Genomic DNA, 17,157 nt, shown 5'->3' with positions numbered 1-17,157 from the left:
AGGAGGTGACATTTGGTGTCAACATCTGTGACTTATTTTCAGCTGGGTGTTGCAGTTACCAGCTAATGAACATGCATGTGTGAATTCTCTCTCCGTCCCGTCATTTGGGTTTGCTAAAATGTTGACAGGTATGAGAAGTTTCTGCACTCTGGCCATCAATTTGCTTCTGTGCATCTCACCGAGCCAAGACCTGAATTTTAATTTTTCCACAGTGTGGCATTAAATCTCTTCGCTGTTGCAAAGCACAGACAGCCCTGCCATTCCCTTCTGAGTGATTTCAGTTTCAAATGCATAAGATTAGTGCTTGCTCCTTTAACAAAAAAAAATCTCCCGATGATCATCGATGTGCATAATGATATGTGATCATTTTTGTCTTGCCACAAAGGCCCTCGCTTGCATGGAATACGTAACAGATTTATTGAATGGAGACTGTCATTACAGACTTGGCCCCAAGAAGGCAACTTCCAACCCAATTTAATTGTGTTACTTCGCTAAGCTGACATTTAAAGTAGATAATAATTCCGTACTGCAGACAACTGCTATTTTAAGGATTACCCATTAGAAGGGAATGGCATCAAGCAGGTTAAAGCGAAGGAATATTTTGTCAGATAAAAATAAATAATATTGATGAAATCAGGGAGGAAAAAAAGATTCCGATTTATTCAGAAGCGTGGAAGAATTCGTGCACAACTCATAATCAGTATAATGTTTGCATTAAACGTACACCAGGAGCAAATCTGCTCATTGGAAATTTAAAAAGAGAGAGGAAAAACAGAACATGAAATGCTAAGTACTGGAAGGGTAACCAGGTACCGACCAAAGAGGAATGGTTATGTAAATTATGTGAATATTTGGAACTGGCCAAATGGATGGATATAATAAGACTAAAGCCAGTGAATGCAGTCAAGAAGGAATGGAAGTGCTTGAATGATTATTTAGAAAGACAAGGTTCTAATGTAAAATTTTCCTGTGTCTAGAATGACCTCGTGAATGGAAAAGGGGAAACATAAATACAGTGGTACCTCAGGTTGAATACGCTTCACGTTACAGACTCTGCTAACCCAGAAATAGTACCTCGGGTTAAGAACTTTGCTTCAGGGTGAGAACAGAAATCGTGCTCCGGTGGCACAGCGGCAGCAGGAGGCCCCATTAGCTAAAGTGGTGCTTCAGGTTAAGAACAGTTTCAGGTTAAGAACAGGCCTCCGGAACAAATTAAGTACTTAACCCGAGTTACCACTGTATATACATTTGTTGTTGTTGTTTAGTCGTTTAGTCATGTCCGACTCTTTGTGACCCCATGGACCAGAGCACGCCAGGCACTTCTGTCCTCCACTGCCTCCTGCAGTTTGATCAAACTCATGCTGGTAGCTTCAAGAACACCATCCAACCATCTCATCCTCTGTTGTCCCCTTCTCCTTGTGCCCTCCATCTTTCCCAACATCAGGGTCTTTTCCAGGGAGTCTTCTCTTCTCATGAGGTGGCCAAAGTACTGGAGCCTCAGCTTCAGGATCTGTCCTTCCAGTGAGCACTCAGGGCTGATTTCCTTAAGAATGGAGAGGTTTGATCTTCTTGCAGTCCATGGGACTCTCAAGAGTCTCCTCCAGCACCATAATTCAAAAGCATCAATTCTTCGGCGATCAGCCTTCTTTATCTATATATTAAGATGAAAATAATACTGAAATACAGATAAAATATGAAATGTGAAAGGAAGTGTTTGCGAGAGTGATGGAAGTCTATTGCTATTATTTTGTAAAATAGTGTTTATTGTATTGAAATATTATACTTCCCCCCCTTTTTCCTTTTTTTAAATCTATTTGAACAATTTATTAGTTTGCCTGTTTTTACAAGTTTAGAAAAAGAATCCCAGGATTTTTACTCCTGTAAGTTTTCGCCTAGCTTCCTCGTGGTCCATGATGCCAGCTGAAGTTGTCAGCGCAATGTACCTAAACTGACGTGAAGGCAGAGGGTTGTTCTGCCAGTTTTCCAAATCCTTCAGTTGGACATAAAATCTGGTGCTGATCACACCACACTTGTTGAGTCTGCCTGTGAGATTAACAACAATCTTCCCAGCTCTGTGATCATCAATGATCTCAAATTCACCTATGTAACCTTGCTTCATCATCACAGTTAAGAACCGGACGATAACTTTCGAGCACGGTCTGATGAGAACTTGACGTTTTCCATGCTTCTCAGCATTGTTGATGCTTTTTTAGAGCATCTGCCAGAACGTTCATGCGCACCATGATGCCAGTGCAGCAATATGGCAGAAAAAGTGTTATTATACTTTTCTTTATTCTTTTACTGTCTACTTTTCTTTGCATTTTTTCTTTTCTTCTTTATTTTTTTCTTTTTCTTTATATTATTCTTTATGTATGGCTTGGTATTGATGTATTTAACTTTGCAATAAAAATTCTTAAATTAAAAAAAAGAAAAGAAGGCAAAAAGCTACAAAACAACATGTATTTGAAACAGGCTAGTAACGTATTTGGTTCTATAGGAAATGAGTTAATGCTAGAAGGAATCCAGGCTTAAGGGTTTTAAAATTTAATACTTGTTTCAATTCAAGCAGGTTATAAAAATGAAGCAGCTTGTCATGAAGATTTACATCAGCTTGTGTTACAACAACACACAAAGTACATGCGCCATGGTATCTTATTCTCACCCTGTGAACAGGCTGGAGAATGATATTAGCAGTTAACAAGGTCTGTTCATCAAGGATTTGGACTGGGAATAAATGTGATGCAAAACTCACTGGAAACAACTACCGAATCTAACATTGAGTAATTGGCAGGAGTAGAAATCTGTTTTGCAATAAAGTTCACTGTCTCCTAAAGGGTGTCCTTTTGCTTTAATCATTCGGGGGGGAGGGTTAAAAAGCAGGCGGTGGAGTGGGGGGAAAGGAAAACCCTAATTCTTTCACCTCTCGCTGTATCTAACTGCAGTTTCTACTCATTAACAATCCAAAAGCAAAAACAGTAAGAATCTTGAACCTTGCACTAACATCTTCACCCTCCACATTTCAATAACTGAACCCACTATGCCTAACTCATGGGTAGGCAAACTAAGGCCCGGGGGCCAGATCCGGCCCAATCGCCTTCTCAGTCCGGCCCGCAGATGATCCGGGAATCAGCCTGTTTTTACATGAGTAGAATGCGTGCTTTTATTTAAAATGCATTTCTGGGTTATTTGTGAGGCATAGGAATTCGTTCATTCCCCTCCCCCCCAAAAAAATATAGTCTGGCCCCCCACAAGGTCTGAGGGACAGTGGACTGGCCGCCTGCTGAAAAAGCTTGCTGCCCCCTGGCTTGTAAAAAAACCCAAAAACCCTACAAAACTCATTGAGGGAATTGTTGATGGAAGAAGTTCATCCATTTCTGGATGGATGGGTCCGAACTTCAATGTCTAAAACTCCTGGTAGAGGACAAGGATCTAGAGATTACGCTAAAGGTGGCCAAATTCTGTGTGACTGCCATAACACTTAGGGAACAAGCTGTACCACCAAAATGATTAAGGTTTTAAATGATAATTTTAGGTTATATTTTAGTGATCAAGATTTAATATATATATATTTAACTGCCGCTATATCTGAATTGTCTCTGTTATACCTAATTGCAATTCAATGTATTCCTGTTGTGTTTTATGATTTTCCTGATATTGTAAGCGACCCGGAACTGGTCTGTGACCGTAATAATAAAATTCTATTCTATTCTGTTCATCCATTTCATATACCTATGGCCTGTATGTTTCTACTTCACACCCAGTCTAAGATTGTGTGTTTTGTAGAGGGCAGGACCAATAGACATGATCCCATACTCATCCCCTGAGCCCCACTCAATGAGACAGCAGTAAAGACCCTCTAAGTGTCCCTATCTTCTGGGGACATCCCTGATTTAGAGAAGCTGTTCCAATTTCTGATTTGATCCCAGAATGTCTCGTTTTTCCTCAGGATGCCCCTATTTTAATCAGAGAAATGTTGGAGGGTATGGAGTTATCCAACCTCCGAGCCGTCTGAAGGCAATCCTGTATAGGGAAGAGGTTTTTTAAATGTTTAATGTTGGAAGTTGCCCAGAGTGGCTGGGGCAACTCAATAAGATGTGTGGGGTATAAACACAGTGGTACCTTGGTTCTCAAACTTAATCCGTTCCAGAAGTCCATTCCAAAACCAAAGTGTTCCAAAACCAAGGTGTGCTTTCCCATAGAAAGTAATGCAAAACGGATTAATCCGTTCCAGACTTTTAAAAACAACCCCGAAAACAGCAATTTCACATGAATTTTACTATCTAATGAGACCATTGATCCATAAAATGAAAGCAGTAAACAATGTACTGCAGTCACACAATCAATCAATTAGTAGCTGAACTGGGTTCCACTCAGTCATAAAAACAAAACAAAAAAGAGCCACAAGAACAAAAACACAGAATAAATAGCAAAAATAGAGAGACCTCAGCATAACACTCAAAATGGAAGTGTGGCACTCAAATTGGAAGCGTAACACTCAAAACAGAGCGCGTTCGACTTCTGAAAAAAGTTCGCAAACTGGAACACTTACTTCTGGGTTTGCCGTGTTTGGGTTCCAAGTTGTTTGAGTACCAAGTCGTTTGAGAAACAAGGTACCACTGTAGTAAAATTATTGTTATGGAATAGGACGTCTCTATTTTCATCAGAGAAATGTTGGGGTATATGGGAATATACCTTTAAACAGTTCTGTTGCAATCATTGTTTCTAGACTTTATCAGGTGTCCTGGAGGAAGTCAGGAACAGACTTCCTAAGCAAATACATCAAACAGGTACATAGAAGTACAGAGACCTGTAACTTAAAAACACCTTTTCACCTCAGTATGCATGTGTGCAAAGGACTGAATTACTGTTTTGAATGTGCAGGAAAAGTCTGCAGCTCTACTGAGGAGTCAACAATATGCAGAAGAAACCTATGCATGTCTATTTTTTCCTCTCCAGTTTGTGAGGAACCCTCAGTTATCAGTTTTAGGTACTTCCTGAAAGCCTATCTTTTTGCCCAGACTTTTCCTGAACCCTAAGTTTGGATTTTTATTTTTTATTTTTCGTACCCGTTGTACAAAATGGGTATATGTTGTGACACGGTATGTTACTGTTTAAGACAGGCATAGGGCAAACTCGGCCCTCCAGATGTTTTGGGACTACAATTCCCACCATCCCTGACCACTGGTCCTGTTAGCTAGGGGTCATGGGAGTTGTAGTCCCAAAACATCTGGAGGGCCGAGTTTGCCTATGCCTGGTTTAAGATCTTATGCTGTGGTTTTAACCATGTTTTTAATGCAATGTTTTATTGTGCTGTATATTGTTCACCATTTAAATGTATTTCGGTGTTGAACAGTCTAGACATTAAACACACACACACACTCAAGTAAGCCCCATTCATTTCAGTAACACTTATTCCCAGCTAAATGTGCACAATATTGTAGCACAAATGTGATTTATATTCTACCTTTTAACTTCTGTGCACTTTTCTGTCAGCTTTGAGCAGAATAATAAGAACTTAAGAAAAGTTCTGCCAGATCAGACCAAAGCTCAATCTAGTAACGTTCTACTAGACGCAACCTTTCTCAACCGGTGGGTCCCCAGATGTTGCTGAACTACAACTCCCATCACCCCTAGCTAGCAAGGCCAGAGCTCAGGGATGATGGGAGTTGTAGTCCAACAACATCTGGGGACACACAGCTTGTGAACCGCTGTAAGAGGCATGTTAATAGTCCTCATCCACCATTATTACCATAGAGTTGGATACCTTCTGCGGATGACAATAGAAAATATTCACAGCCTAGGTGATAATTAAAGCAATTTCTAATATATTTTGAAAGTTACCGTCTGGTCTAAAGTTGTGTGCACACCACATATTTGAAGCACATTTAACACCCACGACTTCCCCCATAGAATCCTGGGAACTATAGCTGTCAGAACTACAATTCCCAGATCCTTTAACAAATTACAGTTTTCCAGGATTTTGAGGGGATATGTGTGCTTTCTTTCTTTTATTTTTTATTGGTTTCCCCCACAATTTTATACATTTTAACTTAACCATTTCAAACATTAAAATAAAAGGTTCTTTTGAACCTTTGGACCCCCTTTCCTCCCTCCATGGGTTCCATATATCAGATTAAATTTGCTGCATCTTTTACCATTGTCCATCTGTTGTATATCCATAGTTACCATAGTTAATTCCACATTACAAGTGTCATTACATCCCTGCCAGTGATTTCAACTGTTTACAGTGGTCATTTAAATAAATTAAAATTTTACTCCAGTATTTTAAAAATACTTGATCTTCCTGGTTTCGGATCTTCCCTGTCAGTTTCGTCATCTCTGCATACTCCATCCGTTTTGTCTGCCATTTTTCTTTTGTTGGTACTTCTCCTTCCTTCCATCTCTGGGCCAGTAGCATTCTTGCTGCCGTTGTTGCACACATAAAAAGCATTTTATCCTCTCTTGGTATCTCTTCACCTATTATACCTGATGTGTGCTTTCAATATGTTTTAAAGGTATGGTGTGTACATAGCCTTATTCTTAAGCAGCTCCAAAACAATTTCTCCTCAATCTGGGTTGTGTGACAGGACATGGGTATACAGTGGTACCTCGGGTTACAGACACTTCAGGTTACAGATGCTTCAGGTTACAGACTCCGCTAACCCAGAAATTGTACCTTGGGTCAAGAACTTTGCTTCAGGATGAGAACAGAAATCGTGTGGCCGCAGCGCGACGGCAATGGGATGCCCCATTAGCTAAAGCACTGCCTCAGGTTAAGAACAGTTTCAGGTTAAGAATGGACCCCGGAACGAATTAAGTACATAACCAGAGGTACCACTGTACTAAAAAGGTAAAGGTACCCCTGACCATTAGGTCCAGTCGTGGCCGACTCTGGGGTTACGTGCTCATCTCACTCTATAGGCCGAGGGAGCAGGCATTTGTCCACAGACAGCTTCCGGGTCATGTGGCCAGCATGACTAAGCCACTTCTGGTGAACCAGAGCAGCACACGGAAACGGCGTTTACCTTCCAGCTGGAGCGATACCTATTTATCTACTTGCACTTTGACGTGCTTTCGAACTGCTAGGTTGGCAGGAGCAGGGACTGAACAACAGGAGCTCACCCCATGGCAGAGATTCGAACCACTGACCTTCTGATCAGCAAGCCCAAGGCTCAGTGGTTTAGACCACAACGCCACCCGCATCCCTATAGGTATACTAGACGCACTCATACAGTTGGTAAATTTCCTCTCAAGAAAAGGCTCATACAGTTATTTCTTTGCCATTTTCTTCAGCCTCAGTAAAAATTCTGCGCAGAGCAAACAGTAGCACACCCATGCGCGCTCAAACACACACACACACACACACACACACACACAATAAAATAAAACACCTGCTTTTATTGCAGTTTACAACATATCAGGTGGCTGTATGGCATGAAATATATGGCACTTATCAGCAAGGGTTAGCACAAAACTACTCCTTGGGAACACCTACAGCTGGTGTGAATTTTTTTCCGGGGATATGAAATTTCCTTCACTGAATAATGGGCTTATGGGAGAGTCCATCATTCTTTTGTGAGGAGAGCAGTAGCAAATATAATAGGAAAATAAATAGTTGTAGCTTTCTTGTGTGCTTATGTATGATTTATTGAACGGTGTGTTTTTACTTTCAGGATTACAGTTCACTCACCAATAACATGTTATCAAATAGAGCTTTCTCAGGGGTTTTCACCTCCAGTGCCCTGTGTCTGGAGAAAATGAATTTGGGGTGGTGTACAAGAGTCTCCCTCCACCGGGGAAAAGAAAAGCATTTAAAACAGGAAGCACAAGTCACTAGTGGGTTCTGTTTGCCGCGCAAGTCAGCAAAGTATTTAAGCCTGTGAGCTCAGAAATCACCGGTTCAGATCTCCCCTCGGCCATTACTCACTGGTCACGGCTAAGCAACTATCAATCATCTGCTAGACAGTATTCTTGCTAAAGTTGACGAAAATAAAGCCCATCACTCACTTAAACACTTTCTTTCCTACCCGAGCCTTAACAAATCAGATCGTTATGTCTGTTAGGAAGCTACCAAATATTTTCAATTTCCTTCCATTCAGAACACTACTGTTTTCTGCCTCCATGGTACAAGTCAGCAGTGGGAACCCCCCCTTTTTTTTACGGTCAGAGGACTGCATTCCCTCGTGGAATTATTACAGTTCAAGAACTCAATTGGGCCAAAACATTCAAGGAGAGAGTCCCAAGGACCAAAACGAGAGGCCTGGAGGCTCCCAGGCTTGAAGTTCCCACCCAGACTTAGTCAGATCTATCCCACTGTTTACAGCTCATTGAAACTCTACACGATAATTTCGTACAGGAATTTCTTTTTTTCCTCTAACTCTCCACGTACATGAATAGTTCTAGTGCAGTCAAATGAAAGTTCCATGGGAAATTGACCATGCAGTTCTATGCACACGTACTTAGGAAGGAGCATGTCCTGTTCTCCACAAAAGGATTTACTTCCAAGCAGACATGTAGAGGATTGCGCAGTCCCAAGCGGGTTTTCTTACAGTCAAGTCCCATTGATTCCGGTCACGCCAACTCCCTAGTAAAGGTGCGTTCCTACAGACACACAGGCCAGGTTTTTGAAAATGACGCTTTTAATTTTTATGAACCATAACATGCAGCAGGTATACTCTTGTACTGGGCTGTGTCATGTAGACGTATGACAACCTACAAATTTAAATATCCTGCTTATGACCTCTTTGTGCATTCATGGTGCAATTAAATCCAATCCGTGATTATCTTCCCTAACCAATAGCTATGTTAAAGGAGAAAACTGAATTACAAATTAGAGAAAAACACAAAAGAAAAGAAAGGAAATTCACTGTCTTTCCTAAATGCGGATTTTGTTGAATTGGTTAGGTAAACAATTTTATTTTTCTACATTTTAGCAGAACCAATAAGGGAATTTATGGCACTGAAGAATCCACTTATTTCTCACCCAACCACCCTGCTAAGTTAATATTCAACACTAGCAGAAAGGAAATTATACTTTTCCTGTTAACTTCAGTGGGGTGTGGCTTGAGAAAATATACCATGGATCCACTTAACCGTCGAATAAGAATAAATCTTTGACTCAGAGCTTTGATTTCTGAAAGTATAAGAGGGTAGTTCAGGATGGTTATCTATGTACGGAATTAGAAAATTCAGTATGGGACCCATTCCCCCGAAGGATGTACTAGAGATTTATACATAAAACAAACAAAAACTGTGCATCCTACAAACATAGAAACACAATCCATCCCATGGGGTTTGTTATTGTTGTTATTGTTTTCCTTTCCTTTCCATTTTATTATTATTATCATTATTGTTGTCAATACTATATCAAAGGGATGCGGGTGGCGCTGTGGTCTAAACCACCGAGCCTCTTGGCTTTGCCGATCTGAAGGTTGGCAGTTTGAATCCCTGCGATGAAATGAGCTCCCGTTGCTCTGTTCCAGCTCCTGAAAACCTAGCAGTTTGAAAACACGCCAGTGCAAGTAGATAAATAGGTACCACTGTGGCAGGAAGGTAAACAGCGTTTCTGTGCGCTTTGGTTTCCGTCATGCCAGAAGCGGATTAGTCATGCTGGCCACATGACCTGGAAAGCTGTCTGTGGACAAACACCGGCTCCCTCGGCCTGAAAGTGAGATGAGCACTACAACCCTATAGTCGCCTTTGACTGGACTTAACTGTCCAGGGGTCCTTTACCTTTACCTTACTGTATTTTTATTTATATTCAGCCTTTTTCCCTGATGGGGAATCAAGGAGACTTACAGATAAAATATGCATAAGGCTAGGTTGCACTGATAAATTTCAGCCAAGAGACTTCCGGTAAGTACATGCTTAACTCATCTGTTGAAATCAATGATGCTGAACTTTGGATTGTGCCTATATATTTGCAAGATGTGATCTTGGGGATTGCCTAGTGCAATGCACTCTAGATGGAACTGCCAGTGAAGAGTGGTGTAAATCTAGTTCTCTTTTCCTGCCTCCTTCATTGTAGCAGGGAGGCAGAAACATTTTTGACCGCTAATGTATCGAATGTGCTGAAAATTACCTTTTTTTCCTTCAGGCCTAATTCAAGGGACTGGTTACAGTTGCAAGTGTGTTGGGCTCAGCATAAAGAGGAAGGACAACTTTCTTTCCTTTATTTAACTTTTTTAAAATATTACAATCGCCCTAATTCAGCGAAAAGCAAAAAGTATGATAAAGAAAGTGGAAAATGAGAGATAAAATTGATTGGAGAAAACTGTTTACACAATTATAGATTATTATTAAATTAACATAAAGGGATTATATATCAGTGTTTCATCTGTTAAGTTTATCATTCAAAAAATATATGAATGAACAGGGCTTATCTTTCAATAAAATTTTGATAATTATATTTCAAAGCATTTCTGTTGTAGGTCGGGACATTATCCCCAAATTTTCTTCAACCATTGTATGCTTGCTGGAGGGTCTTTATTTTTCCCATTGCTGAGCTATTTCGAGTTTCACTTTAGTCAAAAGCGTAGTTGGTTGCTAATCGAAGATTAGCATTTATATATTTTCAGATCAAAGCCTGCAAATAATTGCTTTTGGATTTCTAGGTACTGCATAGTCTGTGCTTTCTTGCATTATATTCAAAAGCATAATCCAAAAAGGTTTTGTTTTTGCACAGTCCCTGAAGATGCGCATGAAGTCTGCCTTAGTCCTTTTGCAACTCTGGAAATATATGTTTTCATTATATATCTTGCATAGCCTGTAGGGGGCAAAATAGCATTGAAACATTGCCTTAACATTTTTTTAAAATTTCAGATTAATGCTCAAGAGGAGGGAGCCATTGCTGTGAGTTTATTTGTCCCTTAAGTTCCCAGGAAGCCCTTCTCCAAATACCAACAACTGGACCATTGCCAGCATCTGTTGCGTCCAAGGCCCTTTTGAATTCCCTCCCTGGGAAGCTTCCCTTGTAAATGGTTCCTGCTGCAGATTTAACAATATTAAATAATCTGTGGTGTCACAGCTGCTGACTGATCATTCATTTGTTGGATTGCTAGTTAACTGTCTGAGCCGATCAGCTCATCTTCCATCGCTGGGAGGGAGCTAATGGCTAGGAGCTGGTCTCCTGACAGTTGGGAGATCTGTCTATTTTGGGTGCGTGTGGCTTTCTCAAAATGAGATGCTTATCAGAGCTTGGAGAAATGTCAGAACCCTTCAGCTAAGAGAAAAGGAAGAGCAGCGGGCGTTTCTGGAGACATAGATTCAGAGGTAGTGAGCAAGTGAGTGACTTGAGCCATATGAGCCAACGCCTTGGGATTCATGGGGGACTGAGCTACCAGAAGAAAGTATTTGAGGGGGGCTGCCCCCCAAAAGTTGATGGGCATTCCCATTCAAATGTTGTGTGTACACTGCATCATGCGATCAATTATGTCGGGTGGGGATTACCAGGGCTCCCACAATATTTTATTCAAGTTGGCACCCCTGGACAGAGCTGTGAGATCGTTAAAGAATCCTGTTTGGATATTTTGTAAACAGAGACACTTTTCTCTCATCCAAGGCTGTGGACACACCATAAAGCAGCACATTCCTCCCCACCCCCCCAAAATAATCCTGGAAACTAGTTTATTAAGAGGGCTGGGAATTGTTAGTCTGTGAGGGGTAAACTACAATTGCCAAGATTCTTTTCTTTTTTCGGGGGGGGGGGTGTCTTTAAAGGTGCTTTAATTGTAGGGTGTGTATGCAGCCGAAATGAAACAAAACCTAGCAGTGCTGCTCCTGAAACTTCTTGCCCTTGGGGGAAGCAGGAAGTGTGTAACAACATTCTACACCTGATCTACCTCATCATGTTTTTAATCAAGTTGATACTGGTGACTGGTTTAATTTTGAAGACTGTGCTGTTTTTGTTCTTTTTAAGTTGGATAATTTTGCGATACCCACCCTGCTCTTGTTTTTGATTGTAGGCAGCTTTGACAGCTTGGAAAGCAAAAGCAATCTAAAAATTATTTTCAATTAGATAAATAAGTATAAGCAGTAAACAATTGTTCCTGCATGCAGGATCTAAATATTGTGAACGAACAAACAAACCTGGTTTGCCAAAAATGCTAAAGATATGGGCAACACTATACTGGGCTGGGCACAATTCAAAGTGTTGGTGCTGACCTTTAAAGCCCTAAATGGTCTTGGCCCATTATACCTGAAGGAGCGTCTCCACCCCCATTGTTCAGCCCGGACACTGAGGTCCAGCTCCAAGGGCCTTCTGGTGGTTCCCACACTGCGAGACGTGAGGTTACAGGGAGTCAGGCAGAAGGCCTTCTCGGTGGTGGCGCCCACCCTGTGGAATGCCCTCCCATCAGATGTCAAGGAAATAAACAGCTATCTGACTTTTAGAAGACATCTGAAGGCATCCCTGTTTAGGAAAGTTTTTAATGTTTGAAGTTTTATTCTGTTTTTAGTGTTCTGTTGGGAGCCGCCCAGAGTGGCTGGAGAAACCCAGTCAGATGGGCGGGGTATAAATAATAAAATTATTAAAATTATTATTATCATCTGTAAATCAGCACCAGTGCATTCCTAACATTTCCCAACATAACCCAGCAAATTCCTGATGCCCTAAAACTGCAGTTCTATGAATGCTTATATCAGTATAGGTACTATTGAACTCAGTGGTCTTACCTCTCATTAGATATACAGCACACACAGAGTTCTGCTTGTTCAATTAGTTTTCTCTCCTCTCCTCTCCTCTCCTCCTCTCCTTGCGTGCCCTGTGGTCCTTTAACCCTTTGGAGCAGATTTTTGAGATCACATTGAGGGGCTGCAGAAGAGAGCAGGAGAAAGTTCTGTTGCACAAGCTGAAGCCTGCTGCATTAGAGTTACAGCAGTGCTGGATACGACCCATTTATTATTATTATTATTATTATTATTATTATTATTATTATTATTATTATTATTATATTTATTTATTTATACCCCGCCCATCTGGCTGGGTTTCCCCAGCCACTCTGGGAGGCTTCCAACAAAACACTAAAATACAATAACCTATTAAACATTAAAAGCTTCCCTAAACAGGGCTGCCTTTAGATGTCTTCTAAAAGTTTGGTAGTTATTTTTCTCTTTGACATCTGGTGAGAGGGCATTCCACAGGGTGGGTGCCACTACCAAGAAGGCCCTTTTGCCTGGTTCCCTGTAACTTGGCTTCTCGTAGCGAGGGAACCGCCAGAAGGCCCTCAGCCCTGGACCTCAGTGTCCGGGCAGAACGATGGAGGTGGATTGCAATCATAGGATTGCACTGTAAGCGGCTATTCAAGCAATTACTTCAGTTGGAGCCTGGAGGTCAGTGCTTCTGCCTCTCTGATTCCATACACAGCAGCTTGAAACACAGCACAATTGCTCTCCCCTGCTGTATTTCAAGTCATTTTCTTATATTGTTGTACACAACAGTGAGTAGGTAGAAATGTCTTCACCCGATGTGCATCAACTGACTTATTTCCCCGAGCCAAAATCCCATTCAATGAAGCTGCGATCTGCACTTGCATTGTCATCTATGCGTGTGTTATGTACTGAGTTGAATAGGATTCAAAATGCAGCAGTCAGATTCGTCCTAGAACAATAGGATCCAAAATGCAGCAGTCTGATTGGTCCTAGAACAATAGGATTCGGAATGCAGCAGTATGATTGGTCCTAGAACAATGCAGCAGTATGATTGGTCTGCAGGAGCCACCCAATCCAGCTTCAGATGGAAATGAATCCACAACCTGATTGGCCTACAGGAGAATTACGGAATCAGCCAATTACGTACAGCCCATTGTGTAAATAATGTATATAAAGCAGATACTTTGGGGAAACTTCCATTCCTCCTCACCACTATGAGCTGAATAAAGAGCATGAAATCCACTCTCGACTCCGAGTATATTTCAGCGTGCACAACCGCTGTCTGAAATAGACACACTTCAGCTTAATCGCAGCTGATGTTTTCAAATCAGAGAGTACAGTAGCTGGTTGGAGGGAAAGTGCAGCAAACAGCCATATTTCTCAAGAAACTACAGAATATATATGGATTGCGGCTCATGTCATGTGTACTCGGTTTCAAACACCAGCAGTGGGAGCACGCTGGAGCCAGAGTAAATGGTAATATGTACACAGCTTGCATTCCAAGAGATTGGGGTCAAAGCTTTTTTAAATTGCCCACTTAATCAACTTCAACTCTTCGCATCAAGCAGAGAGCGCTCTAGGAAGAAGCAGGGCCCACAGGATTTTCTGCGCTTTTCCATAATGCATATTAAGGGGAATGTCAGAAGCATTCCATACGGCACAGCTGAACAAAATTGCCCTTAAGATTCTTTTTATGATCTTCCACAACCATTGTGTAGCATTGTCTCTGCTGCAATTTCCCACTGTGCTGTAATGTCTACCCTATAAAGTTGTCTAGAAAATGTCACATTGGCCCTACACTGCCTGCCCCAAAAAAAGAAAGAAATTGCCTTTAAAATCTACCTTATCTGAAATGTGTGTTTTTGCAAACAAAATACATCAAAAATAACATTTTTTTTAAGGTAGAGAAGTAGACATTCGAGTAATAGATAAGAAGAGCCAGGCTACACAATTGCCAGCCAGAAATAATTTCTGTGTGTCCAAGCAGCAGAGTCCCACATTTACCTCTCGCTGTTACATATAATGTGCTCATTTTTACACACCCACAGCCTTCAGCTGTTGAACTCTTTTTTTAGACAACACCACGAAACACCAATAAATAATGCACCCAACATGGCTCTGTTAGCGGCAGCTTCCCTGTCTCAGGTTGGATCCGCAAACAGAAAGTGTGTACTGTACAATTCAACAGCTGCATTAAAGGCTCAGTCAAAAGCACTCACCAGTTTTTGTGAAAACATTTGACAATGTCGAAGAATGTCTCCACCGTTTGAATAACTGCTTGACAAGGTTTTGAAAGTGTCCACCTATTAAGGAAACATTGCCTTCACAGTACACTGACTTCTGTGTATATCAGTGATATCCGCACATAACCTCCTTTGTTTGCTTATGTATTAAACAATGCAGTCACATTTGTTATGTGATCCCTGATTAGCTAGGACAACTCATCTGACTAATCTGGGAAGTTCTGACTGTCAACTCTGAATTGACTTTATTTGCCCATTGTGATGTTAGCAAGCAGGCAAATCTGACATTTCTTCCATGAATCCCAATTGACTGAGATTATTCGTCCAAGGAAGGTAGGAAGGAAGGAAGGGAGAAAGATCAAGGGGAAAATTGCACCAAAACACCTGCACCTTTCAAAAACAATGGGTGCTCAGTAGTATTTATCATTGTCACTTTGCAATGTTTATCAAAATGGTTGTGTATCAGCAGTTTAGATTTAGATACAGTCACACAGCTTAGTTCCTGAGCGTTTTGGCTCCTGAACATTTCAAACAGTGACTGTTCCAGTTTGCGAACTATTTTTGGAAGCTGAACATCCGGCGGGGCTTCCATGGCGTCTGCAGCCAATCAGAAGCCGTGATTCAGTTTTCGGACGTTTTGGAAGTCGAATGGAATTCCGAAACGGATTCCGTTCTACTTCCAAGGTACGACTGTAGTTACAACATTACAGTGTTTACATATTAATGCACACCAGAAAGTTTCATAACAAGGATATTCTAAAATATATGTAAAGTCCAGTGCTATTTTTCTATAAAGAGAGGTGCTGGTACTCACCACAAACACCTCTCTTGTTCTCTTATAATGGCAATGGTGCCCATCTGAGAGGCGTCATTTTAACATAGACATGTCCTTTGTTGAGGCTGGCACACTCTTAAAGCAGTGTTTTAATGTTTTCCATGTTTTGTTCACATTAGTATTTCATTAAGGAAGTAACTAAACATGAACATGCTCAACAACAGTCATGTAGGATACTAGCATTTCCTATACTTTTCTTATTTCTCCCTGCAAAGGGGATGGTTCCTATTAAACAGACAGCTATGTACTCCTTTCTTGAAAGCTTCTCCTGCTTGTCACATACAGTGATAGATAGATATAAAGACGAAACCAGACTATGAAAGACATAGAAAACCAAACTGACACCACGTGCAGAACAGAAGGGTCCCCCCAAAGGGAAGAGATGTTGATCTTGGCAGGCGAATCTGGAGCAGTGGTATGAAACACAAGTTCCCTGGAAATCTCTTCCAGGGCCAGAGATTATCCGTGCTCAAGAAAAAAGGCAAACAACAAAAGCGTGTTCAAATACTGACTTGATTCTCTTTAGCTTGCAGCCAGTGGTTCATAAGGAAGGTGGGACACCACACAGGTAGTTGGGCAGCCTTCTCCAGAAGAAGAAAAAAATGCATTTTGGTCTTCCAAAGGTTTTTGTGGGGCTACTTTTCAGTCTGGAAAAGGTTGGGAGCTATTTGGCTCTGCACCTTCACCCTTCAAGTCCCCCCATGCCCTGGTGGTATCCCATTTTCGATTCAATAACTGGGTGGCACTGTGGGTTAAACCACAGAGCCTAGGGCTTGCCGATCAGAAGGTCGGCGGTTCGAATCCCCGTGACGGGGTGAGCTCCCGTTGCTCGGTCCCTGCTCCTGCCAACCTAGCAGTTGGTGCAAATTCATCCAAAAGAAAATTGAAAAACAAAACTGAAATATAAAAGAAAGTTTCTTAGATTCTGAAAGGGACAACAGGACAATATCCAGAAACAGAGGCGCCAACTTGCGCTGAAGATTGGGAGGGCCATGACACATGTGAATGATGTCGGCAGATAAATCAGATGGAATATGCGAAAATGGCTGAGTAAAATATAGAATCTGAGACCAAAAGAAATAAAGATTTAAGAGAAAATGAGGGAAATTTGTGGAATATATGAAGAATTACAATAAACATTTGAAAACATTAGCAGCATTTGAATAACTGAAGCAGGAAAGTAATAGTGCCACTGTATTCTGCTCTGGTCAGACCTCACCTGGAGTACTGTGTCCAGTTCTGGGCACCACAATTCAAGAAGGACACTGACAAACTTTAACGTGTCCAGAGGAGGGCAACCAAAATGGTCAAAGGCCTGGAAACGATGCCTTATGAGGAACGGCTAAGGGAGCTGGGCATGTTTAGCCTGGAGAAGAGGAGGTTAAGGGGTGATATGATAGCCATGTTCAAATATATAAAAGGATGTCACAT

General features: G+C 41.3%; 1 pseudogene across 1 annotated transcript; it reads right to left on the bottom strand.

The window, feature by feature from the left end:
* Positions 1-1,792: 1,792 nt before the first annotated feature.
* LOC308595393 (small ribosomal subunit protein uS8 pseudogene) lies at positions 1,793-2,267 on the bottom strand (annotated as a pseudogene). Its single transcript has one exon. The product of its transcript is annotated as a small ribosomal subunit protein uS8 pseudogene (transcript).
* Between the last annotated feature and the right edge of the window lie 14,890 nt (positions 2,268-17,157).

The sequence above is a fragment of the Podarcis bocagei genome, assembly GCF_964188305.1.
Source record: "Podarcis bocagei genome assembly, chromosome: 10".
Taxonomy (NCBI): domain Eukaryota; kingdom Metazoa; phylum Chordata; class Lepidosauria; order Squamata; family Lacertidae; genus Podarcis; species Podarcis bocagei.
This window is presented reverse-complemented; position numbering and strand designations above follow the sequence as displayed.